Source organism: Macadamia integrifolia, chromosome 9 (assembly GCF_013358625.1).
Source record: "Macadamia integrifolia cultivar HAES 741 chromosome 9, SCU_Mint_v3, whole genome shotgun sequence".
NCBI lineage: Eukaryota > Viridiplantae > Streptophyta > Magnoliopsida > Proteales > Proteaceae > Macadamia > Macadamia integrifolia.
Genome location: NC_056565.1, coordinates 25809615 through 25819206, shown reverse-complemented (window position 1 = coordinate 25819206; position 9592 = coordinate 25809615).

Sequence of the window (9592 nt, the reverse complement as noted above, 5' to 3'; positions counted from 1 at the left end):
GGAGAGATTTCTAGAGTTCTCCCCAAAGGAGGTGGGAAGCTTCTAGTTTCCTCCCCGACTGTTGGATGGAGGACATTTGTAAATATCTTAGCCATCCATTGTAACTTGGGGTGCCTACAAATTGGTGTTGCCTCATTTGGCAAAGACACTCACCAAGGACCAACCATGACTGTTCAACCGAGCAAGCGAGTTCTCAAGCCTTGTACTCAAGAGCTCTCTAGTGCAATACAAGTTCATTCTTCTCGAACTCACTCTTGTGTCCACTTCTTCTCTTCCCAAGTACCTTAAGGAGAGTGGTTAGGCTGACTTAGTGTTAGTGGGAGTGCTAAAAGCTGGCACGATCTCTTAGAAAGGTCTAAGGCCATGACAGTTGTGGGGTCTGAGCTTTGGTTGCGAGGGAGCTAAGCTTGTGGAATAGGAGATAGGCGAGCTAAAACTATGGAATAGAGACCAACACCTTCACAAGTAAGCAACGAAGGAGCGAAGGTAAGTCCTTCGACTTTGGCGTCACTATAGGGCCTCACTTAGCTCGAGGGGAGCAAGTATTGGCTAAGGAAAAGTGGTGCCTGAATGTTGCAGAGCAAAGTGGGGAGGAGTTCAAAGGCCATGTGGAGCTCAGGGAGGAGCTTGATGTCCAGATGGGAGAGCTCAAGGGATCCCTACAAGGTGCTCTCAACATCATAGTAAGTAACCAAGAGGAGATGGTTGCCACCTTCAAGGCTCAAGTATGCAAAGGGGTTGGATAAGGTGGAAGCTCGTATTAGAGAAGAAGTATGGGAGGAGTAGGAGGACAGCGGCGAGGGAAGCCACTACAACTCATGACATGTCTAAAGGAGAGGCACTAAGGCACAAGCATGTTAAGAGGAATCGGTTCAAGCCTAGAGACAAGTGATTCCTATGTGATGAGCTACATTGGTTTAGGGATTGCCGCAGGAGGAAAGCTCTTAGTGCCCTATTAGGGGAAGAGGGCCAAGAGGAAGAGCCACCTTGCATGGGGTTCCCAATGCAGCGTAGTGCCACCAGGGGCGAGATAGAGGTCAAGGTCCTTAACTCTCAAAAGGGGTTGATGTGTGCAAAAGTGTGCATCAATGGGAAGCCCACACAGGCGAAGGTAGACACAGGAGCCACACACAACCTTGCTTTGACTGAGGAGGCAAAGGAACTCTGGCCAAGGGCATCCTAAGGCTATCAACTCTAAAGAATGCCCCACACGTAATGTTGCTTGAGGGGTTGAGACGAACCTTGGGACTAAAGGAGTACTCCAACACCATCCAGGGGCTAGGTGCCTACTTGCCCTTGGATGGGAGGGTAAGACAATGAGAATTTGGGAGCAAGCCATCCATGCCAAGAAAGAGGAAAATGAAAATGAGAGAACGGAGACAACCAGATGACGTTGTAGGAGGCTCAAGTTACGTGACTACATCAAGAACCCCAATAGGCGTTACTCCTTACGAGAGGGAGGCTAATTTAGTTGCTGATCCAATCATCTAGAGACACAAACTATCTCCTTATATAGAGTATTTAGTTAAGTGGAAGGGGAGACCAGAGTGCGAGACGAGATGGGAGATAATTGGCATGCTGAGACCCATGGGCATCACAGATTTAGGTGGGGGAGAGTGTCATGACCTGCCCAATGTAGGCCCATGGGCCTAGCTCACCAAGCCCATGGACTTAGGCTATTGGGCTAAGTAAGGTCCAAGTTCTAGAGTTTTCTACAAAGGTGTAGTAACAATAGATATTCACAGGAGATATTCTGAGAGAGATTTCTAGAGCTCCGCTAAGGAGGTGGGAAGCTTCTAGTTTCCTCCCCCAACCAATGGATGGAGGATATTTGTAAATATCTTAGCCATCCATTGTAACTTGGGGTAGATGTTGCCTCATTTGGCAAAGGAACTCACCAAGGACCAACCAAGAGTGTTCAACCAAGCAAGTGAGTTCTCTAGTGCTATACAAGTTCATTCTTCTCAAACTCACTCTTATGTTCACTTCTTCTCTTCCCTAGTCCCTTAAGGAGGGTGGTTAGGCTGACTTAGTGCTAGTGGAAGTGCTAAGTGCCGGCGGTGTTGCTTCGAAAGGTCTAAAGCAGTGACAACGTTCTCTTGAATGGCCCAAGTGTGTGCCTATGTGTGCCCCCAAGTGTTGACTACGTGTGCCCATGTGTACACAGTGAATGGCCGCACAACACCCCAAGTGTTGACTACATGTGCACAATGAATGGCTTAACTGTTGCCTAACTATGCCCATGCATGCCCACAATTGTTGCCTATGTGTGCACTCAAGTGTGCACCCAAGTGTGCCTATGCATGCTCTTGAATGCCCCAAGTGTCGTCTTAAATGTGCCTATACGTGCCTGCAAGTGTTGAATAAGTGTGTCTACGCATGCACCCAAGTGTAGCCCAAGTGTCACCTAATTGTGCTCTTGAATGCCGCAAGTGTGCACATATACGTGCCCATGACAATGCCTACTCATGCCCCACTAAGGGTGCCTAAGTACATATGAAGGCAGTGCACAAGGCGGCAGTACCGCACGTAGGGCCGCACAATGTGCGTGCATGGTGGCAGTCATGGCTACACTACCGCGCGGAAGGCAACTGGCATGGACGCACATGATGTAGGCATCGCTGTGGGCAAGGTTGCACTAGCGCGTGTAAGGATGCTGGAGTTGATGCAGGCTACCGTGCACATGGATGCGAGCGTGGTTGTAATACCGCACACATGGTTGCAGACAACCTCAGGCACAGTTGAGGGTAAGGCTCCACTATCGCGAGCAGGGTTGCAGGCTACCGCGCGCACATGGCTAGGGGCAAGGGTGCACACCATGCATAAGGTGGTAGCTAACAATGCACATTGCTGCGAGAAAGGGTGCTCAACCGCAAGCAAGATGGTAGGCACGGCCACAAATGGCTGCGGGCAATGGTGCAAGCAGCACACGCTGGGCTGCTGCCCATGCCGCAATTCCACACACATGGATCGACCACGACTGCACAAGCCACGCACATGGTTTCACTCATGGCCGCACATGCCGAGTAAAAGTTTACAGGCATGGCGCATGTAATACCCTACTTCTTAAACCCGGTCTGATTACACGATTGACCCGGTTTAACCATACAAGACCCGAACCAGACAGAGTTAAGGCGGGTTCCTTATGGACCATGATGGCAAGGGTGACCTTAAACACCGGCTGGCCCGACAAGTTCGAGCCAGTGCCAGAAGAGATGGGGGTACCCAAGCCGTGTACATGCACCTATCATAAGGCCATGTATGGATAAAGTAGGTATGTAGCCGTATCTTAAGGTGCATACGTGTATTACATCTTATGCCAAGAGTGAGATTTATGCCGAGGGCCAAATTCTGTCAAAATCCCACTTGTTGGCCAAGTTTTGGCCCTCAGGTGGGTGGACATAGGTGGGCACATCCACCCACCTGAGTGACCCACCCATGTGATGGCTTAGTTATTTTAGGAAGTATAAATAGCATTTAAATTTTCCTTTTTCTTTTCTCATTTATGACACTCGGACGTTGGTGAGAAGAGTAAAGAGGAGAAAGAAAAGAAGGGAAAGAAGAGGAGAAGAGAAGGAAGAGGAAGAAGAGATGGATTTCAGCGGTGCCGAGGCTTGATCTTCCCATTCCGACGCCGAAAGAGTGATCTCCAACACTAGATCTACGTTTAGAGGTGAGCAATGGCTAGGTTCCTTAAACTTTCACCATACCCAAGTAAAACCCTTGATTTGGGTAGGGTTTCTTGAGGTCTTGTAAATCCCCCTTGAGATGATGAATCTAAGGTTTAATAGATGATCTATATGTTGATTTTGAAGGATTTGAAGAAGTGTTTACAAGGTTGGAGAAGCATTGTTGATTTGAAGTGATTTTGGGGTTTTGAAGGAGTTCTTGAGCAAAGAAGGTAAAATGGCTTTCCATTCCTTAAATCTAACCTAGATCTAGGTTAGAACCACCGTATGAGACCTTGAATGTGTGGAGAATGGGTTTCAAAGAGCCCCATTTGATTCCCCAAAGGTTGGGGAAGGTTTCAGGTGAAAATGGCTATTCCCGCCAAGACTGGTGGGCCATTTGGCCTGCCTGTGGGCACTCGCCTGAGAGGGCAGACACTCGGGGCCAACCGATGGGCCCAACCGGCGAGCTGACCTGCCCGTTGATCTTAGCAGGACCCTTAGGCCCAATCGGTGGGCCAGACCGACTGCCCGACCTGTGGGCTGACCTACCCGCCGATCAGGACCGATGGGTCTGACTGGTGGGTCAAACAAGTGGGCTGTCCGACCCACCCGAGAGGCTCCCAACGTGATTGTTTCATCCGATTGGACCCATAACAGACGTACGACCTTTGTTTAGGATTCTAAACATGATTTTGTCATTGGATCTTGTTAATTTTGATCCCAAAGTGGCGAAATACTAACCCCATTCACTTATGTTAGGTTCACCAACACGTACGCTTCTCATACCGGATCTCACCTGTACCGATCGTGAGTCCTTGTACACTACAGATAAGTGGGGAGAGGACGTTTGGCCTTGTTTTAAGGCATTGTTTGGAATTCATCTAATTGTATCTAAACTAGCCATGTCATCATGCAAATGCTATGTAGCTTAGCCATCCTCATACTTATGCTATGTGTGCTGTGTTTATTTCTCAAATGCCAAATGATGATATGCTTATGTGATGAATGTGGACATCATTGTGCATGATGCATTAATAGACTAGATGCCGTAGTCGGCTTGGAAACAAGTGCATTGGTGGCCCGTGGTATGGGATGCGATGGCACTATGCAATCGTACTATTGTCATATAGGAGCATGCGGTTTAGGATTATCATCTTCCCGTGCTACGACCCTTCCCAACAGGGGTTAAGGTGTTGGGTTATCATTTGGGGGGAAGCAGTGGTCATGGTTGTCGGGTCACTGTGGCGGTTAGACATTACGCCCGGCTGGTCATTAGGACAGTCGGCAACCCCGGTGGTATATTCAAGAGGGCCAATCGTACTGCTTTTAAATTGCTGGAGTCAGCACCTTTAATTTCTGTCATTTATTTTATGTTGAGAGCCGGTGGTCGGCATGTTTTACTTTTCCGAGTACTCATGGTGGGCCTTCTCCGACAGCCCTATGGGCATATCACGGGATGGAGTTAGTGGCTCGTACCCGGAGTATACGCGCACTGTGATTGTAGTAGCACTAAACCAAAGACTTAGTAATATTGCTTAGGTGGATGTGATTAAAAATGTATTGCATAGCATATAGTGCATATGGTTGTGATTTGTTGTGTGGACTACTGTGTGGTCCATCTTTCCACTTACTGAGCTAGTGAGCTCATCGCATGTCTGCACCTCTTTTAGATGATTTTTTAGGTCATCCATCTGAAGAGCACGGGTCGGGTCCCACAGTTGAGTTCCCTGAAGAGGATTGGTGGGCCCCTGAGGAGTTAGAGCATGGCATGGATTGCTTGTGCGAGGGCTGTGCTGCGGGAGCGTAGTTCTGATACCGAGCTGAGCTCTACCCTTTGATACCGAGCTGAGCTCTACCCTTTGATACCGAGCTGAGCTCTAACCTTTGATACCAGGTTGAGCTTTACATTTGATACCGAGCTGAGCTGTACTATCTGATTTTTGATGATTCCTTTTGAGTACTTGATATGTAAATTGTACTCTTTTTTTGTAAATATCATGCCTTCGGCCCCACATGTACTTAACTATTGTATTACAATTTGGGTATCAAGTATTATGGGAATATTCATAGGTAAACCAAGTCTTCCACTGAATTGATGAGCAATTTCTTAGTTCTGTGTATGCTGTGGTGGAATACTGTATCAGATGATCCTGGCAGGTTTGGGTTAACCGGTGTTAACCCGATCACTGGCCCGGTTCTGTGTGAACGTGGCGTGATAATGGTGGTATCAAAGCGTGATGCTCTACTCCACTCACAGCATACCGTTTAGACCCCATAGAATCTATAATAGGAAATGGGATTGGGTTAATGTAAAAACTTTAAAGAGTTAAAAGCCAAAGAAGGAAAGGAATAAAAATGGTTGCATCTAGATATTGCATTCATGGCATGCGTGAGAGAAAATAAAAGGTTAATTTAATTGGTGTCATAACCCATCGAGTGCAAGTTTGACGAAATTTTGGCAGCATAACGGCGTAAAATGAGATTTCCAAAAATTTTCACACAAACACCTGATAAACAACATATCCATATATATAACAATGATCAAAATTATCAAAGACACCACAACTAAACTACACAAGTTATCAAACATACAAATTCATCACAAACCACTATCAAAACACATCATCCCACAAATAAGTCTAGTTACAGAGAAAGTATAAGGAAGGAGAAAAGGAAGAAAAAAATTACAATAGGATCAACAATAGGAAACAAGTGAGAAGCTGGTGTGGACGAGCTAAGTCCTCAATGATCATCGTCGTCGTCATCGTCCAATACTACTATGTTCACCTGAGGTCTAGAGTTGATGTTGAGGCGATGGTCGTAGTAGTCAAACCTCAAGTTCACCAGCCAAAATCTACTGAGATGGCATTAGCCGTGGTATCCAAGTCCTGGCCCAGTCTAAGGAAGGAATTCTCTAAGGTAGCCTGCCTCTCCAGGATGCGTTCCTCCTTAGAAGCACTCTCATCCAGTCTTCTTAGTAGCTGATCTTGGCCATCCTTCAAAGCCCTCATAGTGGACATCATGCCCTCAAAATCATATGCACCACTCTCAAGTGGTGGGGCTCTATGTTGTGGGCCTGCAGCTCTGGTGAAGCCAGGATCAGTACCTCTCGACTCCTGAGGCACCTCCTCAAGGATGTCCTCATCCACCAAATCATCCTCCTCATCCTGAGGAACATAGTCCTCATCCTCCTCACTGGACTCCTCCTCCATGGGAACATCCTCCATAGGGGCAGCCCTCCTATCCCTACCTCTCTGAGCTCCTGCTCTCTGAGGTATATCCATAAGGGTGTGGAGACCCATCCTCAAGAGATTTCCCCTGTAGAACTTGTCCGCTAGAGTCTTCCCCTCCTCACCACTCAGGTCCACTCCGAAGAACTCAATGATCCTAGTGAGGGTCCTGCCATATGGAAATCCTCCATCCTCGGGGTGAGAAGTGTGGTGCTCCATGGTCTTAAGGATGACGTAGGGTAAGCATAAGTGCTCGTCACCTCCCTCTAAAGCCTTATAGATGCAGAAGGCTAAAAAGACTGCCATGAAGCCCACCTGGTTTCGGTGACCTCCTCTGGGGAACAAGTTGAACTGGACCAATTGGGCAAATACACGAACCTCCAGGAAAAATGATGTCTCGAACTTTGAACGTGCACTGCTGCCACAGATGGTCTCATAGATGTAGTCCGGTGTCTCCAAACTCATGAACGGACCCATGGGCTTACCCCTGGGAGGACTGTAGAAACGGTGCCCGGCTGAAGAGATACCCAAAATACTAGCCAGGGTGTCCACAGTCAGCTGAATGTCCACCCCCTTCACCATACTGATTATAGCATACTCCCTGTACTGGTAGGAAACCTCCAGGTTGCAGTAGAATCTACAGACCAATTGCTTGTAGCATGGACGGTCTATGTGGAGGATAGACTGCCAGCCCAGTGCTGTGAACCTCTCCTGAAGCTGAATCTTGTGGAAGTCGTCAACTACCACAGTCTTCTCTATCATTACAGACCTCTTCAGGAAGGCCTGCCAGTTGGCTGCTGCCTCTGAACGGTGAAAGAGTTCCTCGTCATAGTCAGAATGATCGATGGGGGCAGGTCCGGGTCGCCCTGTGCGAGGGGTTGGAGAACTAGTCCCCGCGCTCTTCTACTTAGAAGCGGTGGTCTTACGCCGAGTGCCAGAGGATGCGGGCTCCTTGCCTTTGTGAGATGACATCTTGGCAAGAAAAAGAGGAAAGAAGGGTAAGTGACAAAACAAAAATCATGGAAAGAAATAGAATGTGACAAAATGTGACAAGTGAGAAATGATAAAAAGTCTATGAATAAAATGCCTGGCCAGTGACAAGATAGGGATTATGGCAAAATAGCAGTGTGACAAGAGGCATATAAAGCATGACAATTAAGGAAGGAGAAAACCCCAATTCTCAAGGTGCAAGTCCAATCTAAGAAAAAGTGTAAACGACTCACAATAGAGAAAGCTTGAAGCAACAGGTCTAAGACTGAAATGCCGTTATAATGAAATCAAGGACATGTAAAAACAGACGCCAATATGCTATTGAGGTCCACAAATGCCAAAGGATGTAAAGAAAAATCAAAGAAAACCCAACACAAAAGATGGATTTTCATGGGAAGAAATGGGATTTCAAACATAGGGGACTTTCTATGATCTCTACAGCATGGTAAGTACAAATCAAACAAAATGCATTGCATTTGAGTCATTAATTGGGGAAAAAGAGCAAGAATTGAAGAAATCCCCAAAATTGAGAAAACTAGGGCACGGTTGTGGTTTGTCTCAAAATGGAGAAGTAAATCCTAAAACTAGAAATAAATCACAAGAGAAACATCACATTCATATGAAATCACTGTTCTATGGAAAGAAACATGGAAAGGAAGTGAGATTTAAGACAACTCATGAGTTTCTACCCCAAAATGCAAGTTCTGAGAAGGAAATGAGGAAGAAACTTACTTGTAAGTGGAGGGTTGAATCTTCTCAAAAGCGCCGGATCGTTGAGTGAGATCGCGAGTGGAAGCATCAAGGTGCTCTCCAAAATCGCCTGAGAGAGAGAGAGAGAGAGGAAATGAGGGAAATAAGGAAGAACAGGGGCATAAGTGCCCTGTTCGAGATTTTCACTTGGGTAGGACCGGCAGGTCGACCGGCGGGCCAACCTGCCACCGGTGTCAGCCCGCTAGTTGAAGTTTTGGACTGACGGGCCAACCTGCCTGCCGGTGTCACCTGCCGATCGAGAGAAAACTTGAAAAAATAAGATTTATTGTTATTATTATTATTATTAATATAATTATTATGATTATTCTTATTATTCTTATAATAATATGTTATGGTCAAGTGGGACCATTGACATACTTATTGAAGCACTAACCCTGTATTTTTGGAATCAAGTTGTGGTTAGTTGCAAACTATCATACACTATAATACCCTGCGTGTTGGTATATAATTATGTGCCAATATAAATTCTATGGTGTTTAACCAATGTGATGTATGATATGTTCCAGGTACAGGGATACGATGGTACGTACTAGATCCAGTAGCAATGCACGAGGTACCCCGCGTACCCCGCATGGTCCTCGTCCAGTCGGTCGACCACCGAATCCCAGGAGGTCCTACTCTGTGGGGCAAACCTCACTTCCACCATCTCCAGAGACCTTTGGTCAGGGTGGGGCACATTGGGACTCACCTATGACTACACTTCCCGACCCTCCACCGGTTATTACTCCGGGGGATGTTGCTACTATAATTCAGCAGTCACAACAAGCTTTCCAGCAACAAATGCTTCAGCAACAACAAGCATTTGTGACTGCTATTCAGCAACAATTGGACCTTTCTCAATTGGGTCAACCTCCCCGGATTCTTACTCCACAGGACCTGCTTGTAGGGTCTGGTACGGGGCCACAAGTTGGGGATACACCTCTAATTCCT